This window comes from Aquarana catesbeiana, linkage group LG06 (genome assembly GCF_042186555.1).
Source record: "Aquarana catesbeiana isolate 2022-GZ linkage group LG06, ASM4218655v1, whole genome shotgun sequence".
NCBI classification, from domain to species: domain Eukaryota; kingdom Metazoa; phylum Chordata; class Amphibia; order Anura; family Ranidae; genus Aquarana; species Aquarana catesbeiana.
Window position 1 is genome coordinate 45,738,424 of NC_133329.1, and position 22,966 is coordinate 45,761,389.

Consider the following 22,966-nt stretch of genomic DNA (forward strand, 5'->3'; position numbering starts at 1 on the left):
ACAGATGGAGACACCCCTATAGTATACACTGGAGCACCTGTGTGGGACCCCCTAATAAAAAGGGTGTTCTGGTGTCCCACACTAATGCTCCTGTGTCCAGATGTGTAAACTGCTGCTGAGTGTCCTCTCCTTACACAGAATCTAGTTTACATTACATTCTAGTTACAAACCCATCTAGACAAAATTATTTTAAGAGAAGTGTAGGCTAGAAAAAATGTATTCAAATGCATATGGCCAAAACAATGGTGTTTTCTAGGCCGAACGAACAATGTTTCATACGAACGAACAATGTGCCCATGAACATGAAATTTTAAACTGTACAACAGTAAACAAAAGCACATGGAGCAGCACGAACGTAATCAAAATAAAGAATAGGAACACAGCACAACTACTTACTTTTTTGCAGCACTCTCCTGATCCTTCTGTACTGCTCGTGCTCCCTGATTTTGAGGTCCAACCACCGTTTCCTGAGCTGATCCTTGGATCGCCGTACCCCGAAATTCTTCTGCAGACTTTTGATAACTTTCGCCATGATCTTGGCCTTTCGGTCATTGGGGTTTGGGTAAGGTCCATACTTCCCGTCATAGTCGGCCCTCTTCAGGATGTGGACCATCTCCAACATCTCCCCAAAGGACATATTTGAGGCCTTAAATTGTCTCTTCTGGGATCAGGACGTTTCTGTCTCTCCTCCTCCTCGTTGCTGTAATTAGCACGCACCTGCTGTGTCTCGGCCATCTGCTCTTCCCCCACTGCACCGAACGAGAAGGGGCGGGGAATAGACTAGAAAGAACGTCAGGGGCGGGCGGAGTTTCACGCATGCGCAGTGTATATAAAGCATAACACGCGTGCGTAGTACGTATGATCTATGAGCCGAGGAAGGAGTATCGGAGGCGCCGATCATGATAATGAAGGTAAGATTTAAATTTTGGCCTATATTGCTTCTAGATTGAGTCCTGTATTTAGATAAGTTTATAAGACTTTAGCCTGACATTAGGGTTTGTCTGGTGTTGTGTCTTGCAGAGAAAATGGATCTAGTCAATAATCAGGACTTTATGCCAATCTTCATAGATATGTTCAGGAAGCTGCCTTGTCTGTGGCAGGTAAACCACCCTGATTATAAGAACCAAAGATGAAGGCAGCGCTGGATAATTTGCTGCAATTTGTGAAGCCGGTGATCCCCACAGCAGACATCACCTATTTGAAGATCCTAATTGGTGGCATGAGGAGCACTTATCTAAGGGAGCACAAGAAGGTCCAGAATTCCCAGAGATCAGGAGTTGCAGATGACGTTTATGTCCCCAGGCTGTGGTACTATGACAGACTGCATTTTCTGGCAGGTCAGACTGAACCCAGGCCAGCACTCTCCACTCTTCCTTCCACGTTTCCTTCACCCCCAGCTGAGGCTTCTGACACCCAACCTGGGCCTTCCAGGCAGCAACATGTGGAGGAGCCCAGCTTGAGCCAGGTATAGCATTCTTCTAAATATTTCTGGTAGTCCAATCAATGATGTTAAACAGATGTTAGTTTGGAATACTAATTTCTGATTGTGATTGATGAACCAAAAACTAAAACGATGTCCCTTTTTCATACACAGGGAAGTCTCAGCAAGGAGGCGGCCGGGCCAAGCAGGCTGCCCGATACCCAGGTCCCTCCCCTCTGCCTTCAAAGACAAAGCCTATTTTGTAAGGCTACTGAGGCCCTCAGAACACTCCACAGTGTGGAAGAGGATTTTGCTGAGATAACTGCATGCAAAATGATGCAAATGGAGGAGGGTCAACGCCTCTTATGTGAGTTTTTAATTTTGGAAGCTCTAAATAAGAGGTTGAGGGGCCAACTCACATGCAAAACCCACATTTGTCAGCTCACCCATGGTCCTCCTCCTCCAGGTCCTCCTCCTCCTCCTCCTCCTCCAGGTCCTACTCCTCCTCCTGCCACACTTCCAACACCAGAGCCACAGCCGGGAAGGATGCGTGGAAGGAAGACCAGAGAGTGATGACCTGGGTTCAGTCTGGTCTGGCAAAAGATGCAGCCTCTTGTATGACCACAGCCTGGGAACATACATGTCATCTGCTGCTTTCATGATCTCTTGGACTTCTGGACCAGACTGCACTCCCTTATATATGGACTCCTCAGGCCACCAATTTTGCTGTCAAAGAATTTATGTGTGCCCTGGGGGCCAAAGGCTTCGCCAATTTATGATGTTTATCCAGCGTTGCCTCCCTCTTTGTTTGGTTCGGAGCCCTTAATAAAGGAATTTTTGTTTCAATTATACTCACCTATGTGTGTTTTCCTTCAAAAAGGACAGTTTGTGAGGAGGCAGGTACATTTCTAAAATACAATGTGAAATTAACAAGAGACACCAACCTCCTTGAGATTAAATCATACAAGATAATAATGGTGTTGTGGTAACTTGACACACAAAACACACACAAATATTCAGGATGTAAAATCAAAAAATAAAAAAAATTAACAACACGATCAGGCTTGAAAACAATACAAACCAAAAAAAAAAAAACATATCTTTTTTGTCAGATGTGACAAATCAAAATATATTGATGAAATAACGATAAATAGTAAAGAAAGAAGTTTTGTGAGAAGTCTGTGTGAATATCAGCAGCAAAACTACTTCATTCTTCTAGCATTATGAAGAAGAAGAGAGTGCGCTGTATTAAACAATTTTAAACATTGCAGCGTGACGAAAGTGCTATATCCATTCCGAACGCTAATTTTACCAGACCGAGCTTTTAGGTCTCGGAATTTCTTCTGAGCATGCGTGGCACTTTGTGCGTCGGAATTGTCCACACACGATCGGAATTGACGCGATCGGATTTTGTTGTCGGAAAATTTTATAGCCTGCTCTCAAACTTTGTGTGTCGGTAAATCCGATTGAAAATGTCTGATGGAGCCCACACACGGTCGGAATTTCCGACAACACACTCCGATCGCACATTTTCCGTCGGAAAATCCGACCGTGTGTACAGGGCTTAACACTTTCTTTACTGTTTTCCCTTCCTCCTATCCAAGTTTTAAGTTCAAATACCTACTCTCAGGCTTGAGAGTCATTTTTGGCAGACGTTAATGACAACGTCTATTATAGTGGGGGGAGTATGTAGCGCTGGTAGATTTTCAATCTACCGCATATATGTAAATTTAGTTTGTCGTCTGTTTTCTATATAGTTCAGATTTAATCTATGGCTAAATTAGCCTCTGTTTCAGTCTTGGCTGTGTTGCGTGCAGTTCCACTTCGTCTCCTGTAGATGTCGGTGTCACTACAGACCGGAGCTGGAAAGCAACAGGCTGAGGTGTATTGAGTGCTCTTTTTTCCCAGAAGTAACTCGGCGGAGGTTGTGCCCTGCTATGCATTCTGGGAAGGGGTATTTAAGGGACAGGCGCCACTTTTCTTGGTCTCTTTCTTTCCACCTGCTGGCCCTCCTGGCCGACAGGTAGGTGCTAGGAGTCCTACCTCGTGGTCCTCCGGGCCAGGGGACTGCATTTCTGCAGCGTGTGGGTGGGCTCAGAAGTCTGTCTGGGGCCTACTACTACTACTGCAGGGATGGTCCTGTGCTGTCTGTGCTGCGGGAAGAAGCCGGACAATTGAGAAGACCCAGGGGAGGACCCATCTTGGAAGGATCATGCGGAGCGCTGGTCTAGAGAGGGACCTGGTGACTCAATCTTAAGTCAACCTATCACATAGTACTGCCGGGTCGGCTTAAAGGTTCTGGTACTGTGTTGCTGTTCACCTAAAACTACTACGTCCTGTGGCAGAGGATCGTGCAGTTACATTGTTCTTCTCAAGTCTGTGGCAGAGACTTTTCTTGTTTGTGCTACGCTCCAGCTGCTAGGTCAGTGAGAGAGGCCTATCCGGTTGGGCAAAAGATTAAATCTTGGACTGAAAGACTACTCGTCCTTAAGATATTCAAGTACTCAAAGATCAAAGACGGAAAAGGTATTTGAACTTCCCTGAAACTCCTTCTCTACCTCTTTCCTGCTACTTCTTTCATTTATTTCCCATTAAAGCATTGGAAAAATACTGAAGTGACTGGTTCATACGTTGTGAATACAAAGTTCAACATGGACTCTAGGTTTCTGATATGGTGAAAAGGCAGGTAATGGGTGGCGGCAACAGCCCGATAAAAATCAGCAGCTCCTAATGGAGTTAATGCTACATGTGTCTTATGCGTAATCCGGGCTATTTGAATTAAATAATGTATATGGAAGGTAGATTATATTTTCTTGTTAATTTGAGGAATGTCCGTAATGCCATACATGGACACAAGATGACAGAGTTGCAGTTTCTATAGGTGCTGTTGTGTAAGTAAGATAGAGGTGAGTAAAGTATACACACAGTTCCAGTTTAAGGCTGAAGGTGTCAGCGTTGGAATCCTTTATGTGATAATGACAACAGTTTCAGCTGCTAAAGGAAGAAGAGATTCCGCCTGAAATAATAAAAGAAGAATAACATGTGCAACAAGAAAACAAGAATATCAGCTCTTCAAAAAAATGAGATGGTAAAAAGAAAACCAATAGGGACTCATATATCAAGAGTGAATGTTATTTACTAAAGGCTCATCCTGAAAGTATAAAGTTAATTAGGACTCCATTGGCCCGCTTCATGTCTGAGTCTGCGTCTGTCTCTTCTGTGAGAGGGGGTGTTCCATATCGGGGCTTGTCTAGGAGTAGATGGGGTGCGTGGAAGATTGTTGGGGTTCCATAGGCCCAGTTTAACAAGGATATCCTGACCTTACGGAATAGAGGTGGCGATGTATGTTGTGCCATTATGTGGGATGATCAGCTTAAATGGAAAACCCCATCTGTATCTGATTCTGGCTGTGGAAAGAATTGTAGAGATTTCCTTCATTTTCCTGCGTCTGTCCAGGGTGGCTTGAGAGATATCCGGGTATAACTGTAGTTGTACTTCATCTAGAGTAATATTTCTGAGACCCCGTGCTGCCCTCATTATTTCTTCCTTCACTAAAAAGTCTTTCATGCAAAGGATTATATCACAAGGGGGTTTGTCTGGAGGGGGTTTAGCTCTTAAAGCACGGTATATGCGATTGCACGTGAAGGACTGGGGATTTTGTTCTGGCAACAGCATCAGGAATAGTTTAGTGGTATACGCTGGTAAATCCGTAATAGATTCTGGGGCTCCTCTAATCCTGCTATTATTTCTTCTATTCCTATTATCCAAATCCTCCATGTGCGCTTGTAATTGCGTAAAAGCTGATGAGAGATTTTCATGTTCTCTGGATTAATCATTGAAAGCAATTTCAAGTTTGTCATGCTTGTTTTCAAGTAAATCAATGCGGGAGCCTAGGGCTGCTATCTCTTGGGACAAAGTGGAGGTGGATTTTTGCAGTTCAGATTGAAATTTAGTGAGTAATTTAGTGCAGAGTATGTCTAGGCTGATGTCCAATTCAGCTTTGGAAAGTGGGGTGTACTCACTGTTTTCTGCCATTGATCCTTTTAATCCAGATATCACAGGGTTTTTCAGCTGTTTTTCAGCAGAGGAGGGAGACTCTGCTATAGAAGGCAAGGAGCCGGCGCCATCTTTAGCCATGCTGCCACGCTTTGTAGATCTCAGGCGGTATTGTGTGAGGGATTTCTGAAGACCTCCTCTCCTTTTCCTTGGTGCAGGCATGCACTATGTTCGGTATGCGGGGATGCCTGTTTATAATCTGAATGCGGGTGGTATTGACCCCGTTTTATGTGGCCATTTGCCCCTGTACGGATGGAGCTCTGCTTAGCTGCGTCCGTTCCTCTCCATGCCGCGCATGCGCCCCCTGATGCTACTGATTTTTAAGGCCTCCTCATATTTGCACAAATGTTTATCAAATTGCTATTTTCACAAAAAAAAAAAAACAATAAAATCCCTATTTGCACACATAAACATAGCATAACCTTCAAGTCTCTTGCAAAATGCCTATTAAGGCCTTGTTCACATTGGGTGTACTAAAGCGTACGCCCATGGTGGGCCGTGTTTACCTGCATGGGGATGCACGGGTGTTCTGTGCATCCCTGTGCATGACAGATCTGACATCTGTGCAGGTGTAGGTATATGGCCCCAAATGCAGACAGTGTGAGTTCAGGGACATGCACCAACATAGATGTCAAGTTTTGAACAGTGGCTGTGTCCATGCAGCCACAGCATCCCAATTGATTTTGGATGCAACTGCCTGCACAGAAGTGCATGGAACATCTGTGCATTCCTGTGCAGCTGATGTATCCCAATTGACATCAATGGGACGGCCTGCATGGGGATGCACAAAACACCTGTGCAGCTAAACATGTCCTCACTGTAGTATGACGCTTCCTCACCGCCTGTCAGTAGCCTCTGGAATGTGAAACAAATGCAGATCAGGCTTCAGTGGCAAGGGAGATTTAGATGCATGTCTTCTTAATCTACCCTTAGGTTTTTTTTTTTACACTTTTTTTTAAATATATATATGTGTGTGTGTGTGCGCACGTGTGCGCATGTATTTATATATATATATGCACACACGTGCGCGCACACACACAGATATTTGTTTTTTTTTTTCTGGGGGGGGGCTTTGGAGAGACATCAGGGGTCTAAGCACTCTAATGTCTAATTTTTTAGGACAGTCAGTCCCTTTCTCTGCAACTCAGGCTACACTGTAATTAAAGAGATATGAGTCTGTATAGAGGATCCCATTCATTAACAAACTGACACAGAGTAAACACAGTTTACTCTGTGTCAGTGTTGAATGAACAGCGTGATCACTTTGTTCTTTCATGAAAGAAAAGGGGCTGATAAACACATGTTTACCAGCCCCCTCGCGCTCTTTTCTGACACACTCCACTCGCTGATCTCCTGGGCAGCAGCTTCAGCAGGTGGGAAGGGGTAGAGGGAAAGCAGGCTATCAGAGCTGCATGGAGGGGCAAATCAGGGATTGGTGAGTGAGGGGGGCGCTGAATTGGAGGTCCCAACAGGAGGCGCACATAAGCAGCGGGGGGAGGTGACAATTGCATTGGATGTTGAGGATTTGTGGTAGGTGGGATAGATGGTGAAGGCAGAAGGGGGCAGCGCATGCATTTAAGGCAGTGCAGGAGTTGAGGAAGCAGTGGGTGAAGGCAGAGAGACGTCATTTTAGGTGAATAGATCTGATTAGCAGCTTGTTAGCCGCTAATCAAGCTATTGTTGATTCACAAAGCCAGCCATTCGTCATTTGTGAAATAGATTTTGCTGCAGAGGTGAAGTAAATTATTGTACTGTTCTAGGCCTTTTGGCTAAGATCAAGTGTAGTATCTGTTCTTATCAGTTTTTCAGGAGAGAACACCGGCTCCTCTCTAGCTGTAGGGGAGGAGCGGTTCAGTATTCCCCAAATATAATTAGGAAGGAGTGATGGAAGCGACGGTGGGGCCTGATGGTAAAGGACTCTCACCAAGCTCTCAGAACTTCATGCCTTCCTGCCTGGAGTGAGGGATGCTGTGGTCTGGGTCGTGGGTCAGGGGATGGTACTGAAAGCCTATGGTGTATGTGCCCCTGGAGTGGCAATCCAGGGGTGCCATAAAATCACTGTGAGCGAGGGTCACTTTGATTTGTGGTACCACAGTCACTGCACCATATACACGCTTTTTTAGCACCTGTCTTCTGGGCCGAGCCTTTTGGCTGGGACCGGAGGCATTTTTTATTCCTGGCTGGAGGACCTGGCCATTTTATTGCACAATGGCCACCTTTTTTACTCTCCTCTGATTCCTTCTCCCCCACTTTCTTTTATTTATTTTCTTTGTGTGTCACGTTTTTGTATTTTTTTTTGTACACGGTTTGCACTATGTGACTTGGTAGGGTTGCAGGTCCTCGGGCCTGCCCTGAAAGTCTTGGGAGGGGGTGGACATGGCCTTTTGGCTTAGTTCGCCCTCTCTCACGGGGTCTCCCCCTTCGGGGGAGCCCCACCGAGTACTTGGGTGGGTCTGTTTCGGCAGATCCTCCAGAGAAAGGAGTCTGTCTGGTTTCGTCCAGATGGACCAAGTGTAAGTACCCTTGTCCCCATCAGGAGCCTAACGCCCCGGGGGATTCAGGGCAAGGCCCTCTGATTTTAGAGGGCTTGTGTACCCATTGCACTTTTTTGTGTTTCACTCTTTATGTGTGTGCACAATTTTTTGGCACCGGGTGAAGTTTTTAAGTGTGTTTCACACGTCATGGGCTTTCAAAAAAAAAATCAATGCAGTATAAAGTTCTCCATATAGATACTTGACTCCCAACACTCGCCATTATCCTGCCAGAGCCGACTAAGCGGCAGTAGATTAAAGCAGACAGGAGAAGTGAGGTAAAGGGGAGTACAAGCCCGTCACTTACCTGGCCAGATGAACACATGCAGGGATAAAGGCTCACCGCTCTCCCAATGTCCAGTTATCCGGGCAGTTATACCGTTAGAGAGGATAGGTTTCTATTAGATGGTGGGGGGGAATAGGAGTTTGTTCACCGGTGGCGAGTGAAAGTCAGCATGTCAGCGTGCCTGCTTGTAATGCAGTCTCCCATACTGCAGTCTCCGCTTCAGGTCAGAAGCGCTAAACAACCTCAATAACACCTCTGATACACCTCATAAAAAATACATGTATATAAAATACAAGTAAACAAAATGGAAGCTGCCAACATCAAGAGTGCACTTACCAATATGTGCTAAATGCAATATAATATATAAACCTAAAAGTCTCTCTCTCTCTCTCTCCTCCCCTCTCCTCACTTCTCAATCTCCCCACCACAATGGATTTGAAATGAAACGAACAAGATGTGCTTTAACTGCAGACTTTCAGCTGTAATTTGAGGGTATTTACATCCAAATCAGGTGAACGGTGTAGGAAATACAACAGTTTATATATGTGCCTCCCACTTTTTAAGGGACCAAAGTAATGGGACAATTGGCTGCTCAGCTGTTCCATGGCCAGGTGTGTGTTATTCCCTCATTATCCCATTTACAAGGAGCAGATAAAAGGTCCAGAGTTAATTTCAAGTGTGCTATTTGCATTTGGAATCTGTTGCTGTCATCTCTCAATATGAGATCCAAAGAGCTGTTACTATCAGTGAAGCAAGCCATCATTAGGCTGAAAAAACAAAACAAACCCATCAGAGAGATAGCAAAAACATTAGGTGTGGCCAAATCAACTGTTTGGAACATCCTTAAAATAAAGAACGCACCGGTGAGCTCAGCAACACCAAAAGACCCAGAAGACCACGGAAAACAACTGTGGTGGATGACCGAAGAATTCTTTCCCTGGTGAAGAAAACACCCTTCTCAAGACTTCACCAGAGTGAATACAGAGGGTTCACCACAAGATGTAAACCATTGGTGAGCTTCAAAAACAGGAAGGCCAGATTAGAGTTTGCCAAACAACATCTAAAAAAGCCTTCACAGTTCTGGAACAACATCCTATGGACAGATGAGACCAAGATCAACTTGTAACAGAGTGATGGGAAGAGAAGAGTATGGAGAAGGAAAGGAACTGCTCATGATCCAAAGCATACCACCTCAGTGAAGCATGGTGGTGGTAGTGTCATGGCATGGGCATGAATGGCTGCCAATTGAACTGGTTCTCTTGTATTTATTGATGATGTGACTGCTGACAAAAGCAGCAGGATAAATTCTGAAGTGTTTTGGGCAATATTATCTGCTTATATTCAGCAAAATGCTTCAGAACTCATTGGACGGCGCTTCACAGTGCAGATGGACAATGACCCGAAGCATACTGCGAAAGCAACTAAAGAGTAAGGGAAAGAAGTGGAATGTTATGCAATGGCCAAGTCAATCACCTGACCTGAATCAGATTGAGCATGCATTTCACTTTCTGAAGACAAAACTGAAGGGAAAATGTCCCAAGAACAAGCAGGAACTGAAGACAGTTGCAGTAGAGGCTTGGCAGAGCATCACCAGGGATGAAACCCAACGTCTGGTGATGTCTATGCATTCCACACTTCAGGCTGTAATTGACTGAAATTGAAAGGATTTGCAACCAAGTATTAAAAAGTGAAAGTTTGATGGATGATTGGTAATCTGTCCCATTACTTTTGGTCCCTTAAAAAGTGGGAGGCACATATACAAACTGTTGTAATTCCTACACCGTTAACCTGATTTGGATGTAAATACCCTCAAATTAAAGCTGAAAGTCTGCAGTTAAAGCACATCTTGTTTGTTTCATTTCAAATCCATTGTGGTGGTGCATAGAGCCAAAAAGATTAGAATTGTGTCGATGATTTCCCAATATTTATGGACCTGACTATATATATAATCTACATATATCACTCCAGAAATCCAGAAAAACGTGAATATAGTGACAATTTATATATGATATATATTAAAAAAATACTAAAAAGCAAATCATATGTAAAAAAGTCAATGCGTCAGTGGGCCAGATCCTCACGACGGGCCCCCTGAGTGTCGGCCGCACCCTGCCTCCACACCGCGCTGACGCCGACGATGCTCCGCGCATGGGCATCGTTCGGTACCAGAGAAGGTAGGGGTTAGGACGGCTTAGTTAGGAGGTGTTGAGACATGTTTAAAAAGTAAGTGGAATTTCTATATCTTTTACTCTCCATCCTTGGTTTGATTCATTTTAGATGCTTATTAATAAAGTTGGGCCTCTGTGCTGTTTCTTTTTCCCCTTATGCCTTGTGTCCACACCTCCCCTGGCCATGTTAATACTGCAGTTGTCCTGGTCTTGAGACAATTCACCAGTGTCATCTTAGTTCTCTATACCTACCAGCCTACCCACCGGTCTACACCTGCATCTTTGCACTTAGGTAGGTCTCTTGATTCAGTTCTCTTTTCCATCTATGGATATACTCTAGTTTTATTAGTTTATTTAATGATGTGCCCTTGGTTCCAGGTCTCTTATATTTTGGCCCCCAGCACACACACAGGCGCTGCACCTGGGCTCAGCATACAGCGTTTTTCAACACTATTTGGGATATCTCCCTTTGGGCATTTTTTCCATGAGCCCGGGAGACTCTAAGTTGACCTTTAAGTGGATGTGTGTGGGGAACCAGGCGTGAAGTTGCACAATTCCTATTTTTAACTATATAGATACTCATGTAGTGTCAATAAATTAAATGTAAGTGGACTATATCTGTGATAATGTTGAAGGTCTAATCTGGTGGTGGTGATATTAATTACTAACCATTTTGCATTCTGTAATTCCTCAGATGTAATTTTCTCTGTATGAACCCTGATGAAGGAAAGAATTTCTGAAACACGTCGGTTCAGGGAGATCTTACCATTTCTTATTGACAGTTTTTTAATTGTATCCATATTTATGCCAATTATGTACAAGTATTATATGTATTTATTTTTTGATATGTAATTTTCTCTGTAATAAAATTAATTTCTATATTTATATATACTTTTTTCTTATTGTAGTAGTGCCTTTAAAGTCCCACTTTAGGGGTATTCCCCCTTTTTCTATGATTCATTGGGATTTGGCACACCCATGGATAGTATTCTTTGTCAGATGCCTTCCCCTTAATATTTCAGGGTCATCGATACCAAATCTATCAAGACCTTTCTCAACAGACACTTATGAAAAGAAAAGAAATGAAAACCTCATATACAGGTCCTTCAATATCATCATATCACATATCGCTGGACTTTCCCCTTTGCAATTAATTTTACATACAAAGGAACTACCTATACCTGTAAAACTGCCGATGACTTGCTTTCTACAATTCTGGATTTTCGCCTGTCAACACCAGAGGCAACTACAGATGGATCTAAATGGCAGGCACATGTGATCTGACTTCAAGAGACACATTTTCCATCCCATTCTTGTCCTAAATTCTTTAGCCGCAAATACCCTCAAGTTTATACTTCATCAGCAGACACCAAACAAAGAGGTGTTTAAATCGCATTCCATCATAGAACGTCATTCACACTTTACACAGAACTTAAAGACCCTGAAGGTCGATACATAATATTGACTGGCCTCTTACAAGATACCGAAACTACTATAGTCTCATATTATGCCCCTAATAAAAATCCACTGTCATTCCTCTCTCATTTGTTTTCTGTCATAGAGAATCATAAACATGACACACTTATGCCGCGTACACACGGTCGGACTTTTCGTCTACAAAAGTCCAACGGACGCTGACGGACTAAAGCTGGCTGGTAATCCGATCGTGTGTGGGCTTCTCCGGACTTTCAACGTACTTTTTTAGCCTCAAATCCGACGTACTTTAGATTTGAAACATGCTTCAAATCTTTACGTCGTAACTACGACGGACCCCGAAATCCGCTCGTCTGTGTGCTAGTCCGACGGACAAAAACCCACGCTAGGGCAGCTATTGGCTACTGGCTGTGAACTTCCTTATTTTAGTCTGGTGTACGTCATCCTGTACGAATCCGTCGGACTTTTGTGTGTAGGCAAGTCCGTTCGTTAGAAAGTCTGCCACAAGTCCGCCGCAAGTCTGCCGAAAGTCCGCCGGAAGTATGTCGGACAGGCTGTCGGACTTTTGTAGCTGAAAAGTCCGACCGTGTGTACGCGGCATAATACTAGGTGGAGACTCTAACCACGTAATATATCCATTCCTAGATAAATCCCCAACTCTGGCTAGACGACAATATACCCATTATTCCCATCCCCATAAACAATTTTCCTGCATAGACCATCTTTTTATTAATGTCAACATTTCAACATATATCCTAGACTCAACTATCTTACCATGTACATGGTCTGATCACAATAAGGTCCTGACATCCCTTTCCTCATTAATCCCACAACCAAATCATAGAACTTGATACATAAATGATGGTTTACTGGCACAGCCTTTATATAGACACTGACATTCATTGAGAAAGCCATCAAAGGTTATATTGCAAACAATAATACTAATGATACTAATCCTCTAACTTATTGGGAAGCTCCTAAACCATGTATCAGAGGTGTCTATAAGTCAAGCTTCTCACTTTCATAAACAAAAGCGGCAGCTTCACAAACAGTTAGAAACAGCATTCTATGACGCTTCAGAGAAATTCCAAAATGATCCATCCCCGTCAACAAAATTACAATATGATAAAACACATTTGGAACTTGATCTACTCCTGACAGAATTAGCGGAAAAGATTCTCCGAAAATCCAAACACACTTTCTATATGAAGGCTGATACTTTCTTAGCCCTTGCATTACAAAAGAAAACCTATAGCCCGAAACCAATAAGATTAAAATTGACCAAAGATAACTATACTAGTAACCCACTTAAAATTCTGCATGAATTCCAAAAGAGATTATCTGAACTTTATAAATACTCCCATGACTTTGATCAAACTAGACTAAATAACCTCCTGTCTTCAATTAACTTACCTTCACTCTCTAATGCTCAACATGAAACTTTAGACAAACCAATCACCGAACCAGAAATACAAACCGCAATAAAATCACTAAAACCACACAAACACCGAGGCATTGATGGTTTCTCAGCCACCTATTATAAAAGATTTACTAACTTATTATCGCCGCTTATGGTTGATGCCTTTAATTCCCTTCTCAGTTGTCACTCCTTCTGTCCAGAGTCCCTCATGGCCTCAATTTCTATGATACCAAAACCAAATGCAGACGATACTTCTTGGTCCAATTATAGACCAATATCAATATTTAATATAGATATTAAATTGTTAGCTAAAATCATCTCTAACAGACTTAATCCTATTATAGGCACCTTATTCCACCGAGATCAAACTGGATTAATTCCTTCTAGACAAGTAGGAGATTACATACGTCGAGCTGCAATCTTAGCCAACACAGCCCGTACCCGAAACATCCCAACCTGCTTCCTTTCACTAGATATTAGAAAGGAATTAGATTCCCTGTCCTGGCCCTACTTAAATTTAATTCTCCATAAATGGGGATTCGGTACACACTTCCTAAGATGGATTTCTGGCCTATATCACGATCCAAAGGCTTTTGAATCAACAAGTTTTATTTTGTCCAAAGTGCATACATGTCTCATGACATACATTGCAGGGTATAGTACATATCATAGAGAATTGTAAATAATAATTGCATACTGTTCCTAGAACTTTGTTACCGTATTGTGCTTCATGTGCGAAATAGAGAAGTACCCCAGGGTATGACCATGTATTTTGTTCTTATTTCCCGCGGGATTAGCGATCTACTGCCCGCTAACTCTCTATTGGGCGGTCTACGAGTTATGCTATGAACAGGTGTTGGACTCTTGCAGCCATCTGTCCCCGATTTTATAGTATTTAGCAGGACACCCTCTGTTAGTATATATACATTTTTTGCATGGGAGGGTATTATTTATTTCTGCCTTCCATTCTGTGATGCATGGGGGACGGGTTCTCATCCATTTCCTAGCTATTACCTTCTGTGCCAGGAACAGCATCTCATGTAGGAACGTCTTTGTCTACTTATCCTTAGATGCAGACAAGCAAAGAGGGTGTTTCACCGCTTAGGCAGACACTGACCCAGGTGTGAGATTGAAGTAGAATTTTCAGAGCAGAAGAGCTCTAGGTGCTGGCTAAATGCTAGGCAGAACAGGCTTGAAGTGAGAAGATCTGGATGCCGCACACCGGATGTAATCAAACTTCACTTTATTGAAAAGATGGGATCATCCAAATAACAAGACCATCATGCAGAAAGTACAGGTTGCTGACGCGTTTCGCACTCGGGGCTGAGTGCTATGAGTAAGCACTCAGCCCCGAGTGCGAAACGCGTCAGCCAACCTGTACTTTCTGCATGATGGTCTTGTTATTTGGATGATCCCATCTTTTCAATAAAGTGAAGTTTTTGATTACATCCGGTGTGCGGCATCCAGATCTTCTCACTTCAAGCCTGTTTTGTCTACTTATCAACAGAATCGGGTAGTATCCCAAGGAGGCACATTTTGGGGTCTAGTGTTGCTGGAGAGCCCATGTTATCATGAAGGAATGTCACCGCCTGTGTCCAAAGTCCCTGTATTTTGAGGCATGACCACAGTAGGTGAATAAATGTGCCTACCTCCTTCCCACACATTTGGCATAGGGTGGATTGAGAGTTCCTATATCTAGCCACCCTAAGAGGGGTGAGGTATGCTTGATGGATTATGTAGATTTGGGTTAGTCTATCAGAGAGTTTCGGTGAGATTACTTTGCAGGATTCCAGGGCCTCCTCCCATTCCTCATCTTCTACAGGTCCCGTCGCCCTCACCCAGTGGGGCTTGAGGCCGTATGCTAATTTAGTGGCCACTGGGGTGGTGAGTATACTGTAAAACGCCAATGTTAGTTATTGGGATCTGTGTTTTTAACTATTGCCATGATGACATTTGGAGTAGGTTGGGCAGGAGACGTTGGGAATTGAATTTGGGCCACGTGTTTGACTTGCAAAAATCTAAAGAGCATGTGATTGGGGAGTGTGAATTCTTCTTTGAGTGTGGTAAAGGTTTTGAGGTTCCATTTGTGGTTAGTTGATGTAGGTAGAGGACTCCATGAGTAGACCAGAGGTCCGCATCAGGCATTTGCATAAATTCGGGTAGATTTTTATTATGCCACAGTGGGGTGAAGTCATTGTATTGAGGAATCCCCAATTTAAATGAAGCAATATCCCATATCCGTCTGTAAAGATGCAGCAGGGTTTTCTCATTGCTCCGTGGACCTGTGTTGCTGGAGCCTATAGTTATCGCGTAAATTGAGTCTTTGGTATGTCTGGCCCACTTGGGACATATTAATTGAAGGAACCTCTCTCTGTCTGTCTTGTCAATGTGGTAAAGTTGGGACGCTATGTAGTAAAGGTTAAAATCTGGCAGTGCCGTACCTCCAAGATCGTTTGGATTTTTGAGCGCCTGCCATGCCAATTTATGTCTATTGGAGCACCATACAAAGGGTTTAAGAAGAGACTCTAAGGATTTGAAATACTTCAGAGGTAAGTATATTGGGGTATGCCATATTACATATAATATTTTGGGTAGGAGAATCATTTTGATTAGATTTATTCGACCCCATACCCCTAGTGGCAAACGGGCCCAAGTCCTGAGTTTGACTTTCACATGGGATATTAGAGGTTCTATATTTAAATGGACATAGTCTGCTGATGTTCTGGATACTTGTATCCCGAGGTATTTGATGGTACTGACTCGCTGGAGTGGTAAATTGGCCTGTGACTCCGTAGGTGGGAAACTGATTATTGGCAATATTTGTGACTTCTCCCAGTTGATTTTTAAACCAGAAAAGGTCCCAAATTGTTCAATTGTCTGCAGTGCTATACGTAGAGAGGGGCTCGGGTCTGCCGGGTATCATCCGCATACATACTGATTTTTTCGGTCAGAGTGCCGGAGCACAATCCCTTGATTTCTGGCTTATCCCGGATGGAGATGGCTAACGGCTCTGCTGCCAAAGCGTATAAAAGTGGTGATAGGGGCAGCCCTGCCTTGTGCCTCTACTGAGGTCAAACTGCTTGGAGGGCCATCCGTTCGCTACCACCTTGGCCGTGGGTGACTGATACCACAGCTGAACCCATTTGATGAATTTAGGGCCAAAGCCATATCCCTCCTGGCATTTCCATAAGTACTCCCACTCCACAGAGTCAAAGGCTTTTACCGTGTCTAAAGTTACTACCACCCGGGATCCAACTTCTACATGTATGGCTTGTAGGTTAATAAATAGTTTACGTAGGTTAAAGGAGGTGTTGCGGCCTGGCATGAATCCTGCCTGGTCTGCATGTATCAGAGAGAGAATGACTTGGTTTAATCTCTGAGATAGTACCTTAGCTAAGATTTTTATATCTACTTGAAGTAAGGAGATAGGGCGATAAGATTCAGGGTAACCCAGATCCTTCCCCTGTTTAGGGATAAGGACTATCATGGCCTCTCTCATTGAAGGTGGCAAAGAAAAAGTCTCACACAAGTGATTGTATAGCATGAGTGGTTTTGGAGTAATTCGTTTGCTGAACTGGGAGTAAAACTCAATCGGGAGACCATCTGAGCCCGGGGATTTGTATCTAGCGAAGCTAGCCATAGCAGTAGCTATTTCATCTGTGGTAAGGGGTGCCTCAAGGAGGTCAGTTTGGTCGTTCATCAATTGGGGGAGAGTGATACTATGGAAGAACGTCGTTCTCAGTTCGGTTGAGCCTGTTACCATCGTCTTGTGTAGGTCTGCAAAGAATTCTCTAAATCTAGTTGTTACGCTATGTGGATCTGTGATCTGTTGGCCCCCAGGCCCATGTAGGGTGATGACCACTGGGGGTCTATCCTCACTATGTAGTAGATAGGCTAGGGGCTTACCTGCCTTTTCCCTGTGTTTAAATAATTTTTGTTTGGTGAAAAAAAGGTTTTGTCTGGCCTTTGTGAATTGGAGTTGAGTTACTACTCTGGATTGCATTTTAAGTCGGGCTGCTATTTCTGGAGTGGGATTGGTGGCATATTCCTGTTCTGTGGAAGTCAACTCCGCTACCGCCTTATCAAAGGCTTCAGCGGATTCTGTCTTGATTCTATTTATAAGTGAAGTGAGGGTCGTGCAAGCATATATTTTAAATGAGCCCCAAATTGTTGAAATAGACGCTTTTTGGTCATTTTCTAGAAAGTATTGTTTCCATAGATTTGGGAGCTCATCGTCTTCCGGCAGTAGTGACAGCCAGAACGGATTTAGGTGCCAGTGCCTCAATGGTTTGTCTATAGGGATACTCAGTGAGGCCCATTATGGGCTGTGATCAGATAATAGTCTTGGCCAAAAGGCTGTATTCAATATCCGTGGCGCTAGGGTTCTTGACACAAGAATAAAATCGATGCGGGACATGGAGCTGTGGGAGGAGGAAAAGCATGAGTAGGCTCTTGTGTGTTGGAATTTTTGACGCCGTGTATCTAACAAGTGGAAGGTGGAAATCCATTTTGAGAATTTTGTCTCCTCAGCGCCTACCCCTGTCATTTGTGTGGTTTGAAGTTTGTCTAGAGCAGGCCGTAAGGTGGTGTTGAAGTCCCCCATCCATACCGCTGGTGTTGTGGGTTAGTGGGTCATGAAGGTAAGTCCCTTGATTACGGTTATACTGAATGGAGGGTGTATGTAGAAAGCCATAAGGTGAAACTGTTCGCCTTATAGCTTGGCATGGACAAACACATACCTGCCCTGTGGGTCTGTAATTATCTCGCACAGCTCAAAATGCACCTATTTGGCTATTAGTATTGAGACCCCTTTGGCATGAGTTGTATGGGTGGAGTGGTACACCCACCCCACCCATGGGCGGCGGAGGGCTATCTGGAGCCTCCCTTCTACGTGTGTCTCTACCAATGCCACTACATCTGCCCTCTGCTTTTTCAGGAATGAAAGGGCTGCCGAGCGTTTCATTTTTACCCACAAGCTCCTTACAAGGAATTTTATAGATGCCATAGTTAAACCTGTGGAATATAACACCTCACAATTACTTCCCATACAGCATGACCCATCGTGGAATCATGGAGAACCCAGGACATGAATATCAATAGGAACATCAATTAATCACACAATGTATGCGACAACCATTCAATACTTAAACATATTCGCATCTTCTCCTCCTGTAATATTATTAGTGCACTTAGGTCTTGTGAAATTAACTGTGTAACATTTCCCTCCCCCCTCCCCGCCCTGCGCCCACCCCAACATGTGCGGCATTATCCCTCAACAACCTCAAACCACCAACTGGGAACATCCTCACTTTTGAACATATAATAAAGGAGAAAAAGAAAAGAAAGGGGCAGGACAGTCTCAGCCACTGGGTTCGGCTTAAGCATCTGATCATGCATTTTTGTATTAGGTGGGGTTGAATTATATGTCTCTGAAAGAAGTTATTAAGCGCAGATACCAACTCCCAATGTCTTCTGCCATCTGCGTCATGGTGGGTCCCAGAGGTTAACGGAGCTAAAACTCACTACACTGCGCATGCGTTTGCAGGACAAACATGTTCCCAACCCCCCAGTAAACTAGTAAAGAAAAATAGCGGTATGGAAAGAGATCCCCGTAGGGGGTAATTAGTAGCGGCTGGTGCTCAATTTTTTTGGGGGGGCGCAAACAAAGCCCTAACCAAGAACATCCCCCCCCCCCGCTGGTCACTCGCCCGCAATAGGGCCTACAGATAGTTAGATAAATAGAGAGACAGAAAAATAAATGGACACATAGATAGACACTGGGTTGGATGGATGGATAGATAGACACTGGGTGGGAGGGATGGATGGATAGACACTGAGTGGGATGGATGGATGGATGGATAGACACTGAGTGGGATGGGTGGATAGATAAGCACTGGGTGGGATGGATGGATAGATAGACACTGGGTGGGATAGATGGATAGATAGACACTGAGTGGGATGGATAGATAGACACTGAGTGGGATGGATGGATAGATAGGCACTGGGTGGGATGGATGGAAAGATAAAAAAAAGGTCACTGCCCCCACCTATAACTGGTCTTCACAGCAAGGAGCACTGAAAGGGCAAACACATGTGAAATTAAACCAAAGAATTTCCAAGCTCAACTTACCAACCAGCATGCGACCAACCGAATTAACATGCCTAACAGTATGCATTAAAAACAGGGGTTTAGTTGCACATATTTGCAAATACATGCATAAGCTGCAGGCCACGGCAAGGCACCCTGTATCCTGCAGACCCTAACTCTAACTTTGAAGAGTCTCCACAGTGGGAGCACATGTATTCTAATGGATAGATTAAGGGCAGATGACTGGAGGGAGCCCAACCCTCCTTAAAGGCGCAGGAGCACACTGAACACCCAGCACATTGCACAATGGCAGTAAAGGTGTCAGTGCGTTGCTTGACCAATATGTCAACAATACAAAAAAAAGTCACTGCCCCCACCTATAACTGGTCTTCGCAGCAAGGAGCACTGGAAGGGCAAACGCATGTGAAATAAAACCAAAGAATTTCCAAGCTCAACTTACCAACCAGCCTGCGACCAACCGTAGATGAAGGGCAGATGACTGGAGGGAGCCCAACCCTCCTTAAAGGCGCAGGCTTTGGTTGGTCGCAGGCTGGTTGGTAAGTTGAGCTTGGAAATTCTTTGCTCGAGGAAGGTTGCTGGGTCCTTACCTTTCACCCCCTCCGGGAGACCGATGAGGCGAATATTGCACCTCTTCAGCCGGTTCTCCATATCGTCTTGCTTAGCAATAAGCCGGGCGATTTGTCGTTGTGTGTGGTCTGATCCAGCTTGTAATGGCGGGAGGGCATCCTCAACTGCACTGATTCGGGTCTTCGTCTCTCTGACACGGTCACAGAGTTTTGAAAAGTCCTGCCTGATTAAAGATATGTCCATTTCAACTTCCTCTATCTTGGCGGTGAGAGAGGTACAGCACAGCGTGATAGCCTCCAGCAGCCTGTCTGTGTCTCCTGTTCCGCGCCCTCCTGCCTCTTTCCCGGTGCCGCCATCTTCCTCCCCTTCCTCTCCGTCCTGTTGGCAGTATTGTGCAAGTTTGGCGGCCGCCAGTTTTTGGGATTTTGAAGGTGACATGCCGGCAGGAGGTAAGGGTACCTTTCCGCACCTAGCAGGGGGTAAGATCTTGCCTTAGAGCCGCAGGATTAAAGTGGATTCAGGATTTCTCACCGGAGCTCGGGAAGATTCATCCTACGCCATGCAGAGTTAGGCCACGCCCCGGTCCAAAGGCTTTTATATCCTATTCTGGATTCCACTCAGAATCTTTTACCATTGAAAGAGGAACACGTCCGGGATGTCCCCTATCCCCACTCTTTTTCGCTCTAGCAATAGAACCCCTAGCCTAACTTATCCGATCTAACACCGATATCAGAGGATTGGAATTCGGAAGCCATCATCATAAAATATGTCTATTTGCAGACAATGTCCTTATTTTCCTTACTAATCCCCTATTATCAGCACTGATTCTTCTTAAAATCCTCGCCGAATTTGGACATCTATCTGGCCTCATAGTTAACGCACAAAAATTTCAAAGCACTTAATATATCATTATCACTTGAACTTCAATCACAACTACACAGCTCTCTCCCATTTATATGTCTAACTATCCCCCCCGATGTTAACACAACTATCCAAGTTACTTTCCACATGGTCAACCATGCTTCTAGCATGGATGGGTCGGATAACTGTTATCAAAATGTCCATTTTCCCAAAGATTCTTTACCTCTTTAGAGTACTTCCTATAACAGTTCCCTCACATTTCTTACGCATACTCCTTGTATACCTAAACAAACTCTATATACTCCCAAAGTAAAAGGAGGCCTTGGGGTACCTGATTTTACGAAATATTATTATGCGGCACAATTATCTTATTTGACGAAATACCATCCTAATAAAGAAATACCTCTATGGGTAGCATTAGAATCAGTGGACTGTGATCCCCTTTCCATTGCAAATCTCCTCTGGCTTCCCCACGCTCAACGGAAATCTATCACTAATCTCTACATTAAATATGGCCTCTCCATAGACAGGTTAAAAACTCTTTTCGGTTTCCAATCTAGACAAAACCCTCTTCTTTCTTTTCTTCATAACCCTTCCTTCTATCCGGCCTTGTCTACCCCAAAATCATTTTCACCATGGACTAATGCAGGTCTTCCATGAATCCACCAATTCTTTCAATCTTCAAATATAATACCTTTCCCAATCTTATGTGAGCAACATAATCTACCACAAACCGAAACCTTCAGATACCTTCAAATAAAAAAAATTCTGATCCCATACACACCAATAGCCAGTACACCTCATAAACAGGAAAATGGGAGAATGATCTCCACCTCCATTTAGATGATTAAGATTGGGCTCAAATTTGGCAAGTGACCAAATCAGCTACTCCTAATATTGTAGCCCTTGAGACCAATTACAAAGTCCTCACTAGATGGTATTAAGTTCCAGCATGATTAGCTAAATTTAACCATCAATACCCTGCCAACTGCTTCAGAGGTTGTACAACACTGGGAACACACACACATTTGGTGGGAATGTCCCATAGCCAACTCATTCTGGAAGAAAGTATTCAAAATATATTAAAATTACCTTAATCCCTGATCCAACTGTAGCACTATTAAACTATAAACCCCAAATCTTGACCCTTTCGCCAATTTAGACTATTACTATTTGTAACAACAGCGGCTAAACAATCCATAGCGAAAGCATGGAAAACTAACTCCCTTTGTATACAAACTGTTAAACAAAGAGTGACACAAGCCATGGTACATGCAAAGACTGAAGCAATTTATCTAGATAAAGTCCCCAAATTTGAATCTGTATGGAAACCATGGATAGATCATTATCTTCCACCAGGTTTAAATAGATTATTAATATAGACACAAAGAAATATGATAAATACTCCAATCCTTTTGATCCATGTTTTCTACTATACCACATGATGTTACTCTCTGGAAGGTTTTTTCTTCACAAATAGGGGTAGAGAATATGTTCAATTGCTTTCTCAGGAAATGCCAAGCCATAAAGCCGGACCTTGGCCCTGATTGTAGTTTGTTATCCCCTACTATTTCATAATATCTTAAAATTATTACTTTATCTTTCCCCCTTTTAGCATTTTTAATTACACCTGACTATTGATCTTATATTTGTAACTTAATTTTTATTCTGTATATTTTATTTTATTTTTAATATGAATATTTTAACACAAAACATCATTTGTTATACAAACTATCATTGTATAATATCATTTATCTCTATTTTACTAGCCTTTATTTACACAAAAAGCTTTATTGTATGTTTTGACTTTACTGTATATTGTGAAATTTGTTCTTACAATACTGACTTATGGTAATTTATTGTAATTTATAAACAAAAATAAAATTATTCAAAGAGAAATCAAATCACTCGCTCCCATTAAAAATCAGTGAATAAAGTACACAACATAGACAGACAAACAAACAGCTTTTACTTCAGAATAACCCTTTCATGACTAAGCCTATTTCTGACATTTGTTGCTTTCAAGTTAAAATCTGTATTTTTTGCTATAAAATTACTTAGAACCCCCAAACATATTTTTAGCAGAGAATCTGGAGAATAACATGGCAGTCGTT

At 43.3% G+C, this 22,966-nt stretch overlaps 1 protein-coding gene and 1 non-coding gene across 2 annotated transcripts in view; both read left to right on the forward strand.

Annotated features, from left to right (window-relative positions):
- The window catches only part of LOC141148367 (uncharacterized), a 636,575-nt gene that overhangs the window by 191,244 nt on the left and 422,365 nt on the right, over positions 1 to 22,966 (forward strand). The gene's annotated exons all lie outside the window — the stretch shown is intronic.
- Positions 7,226 to 7,419, forward strand: LOC141101877 (U2 spliceosomal RNA). The gene has a single exon (XR_012235036.1). It is a non-coding gene; the product is annotated as a U2 spliceosomal RNA (small nuclear RNA).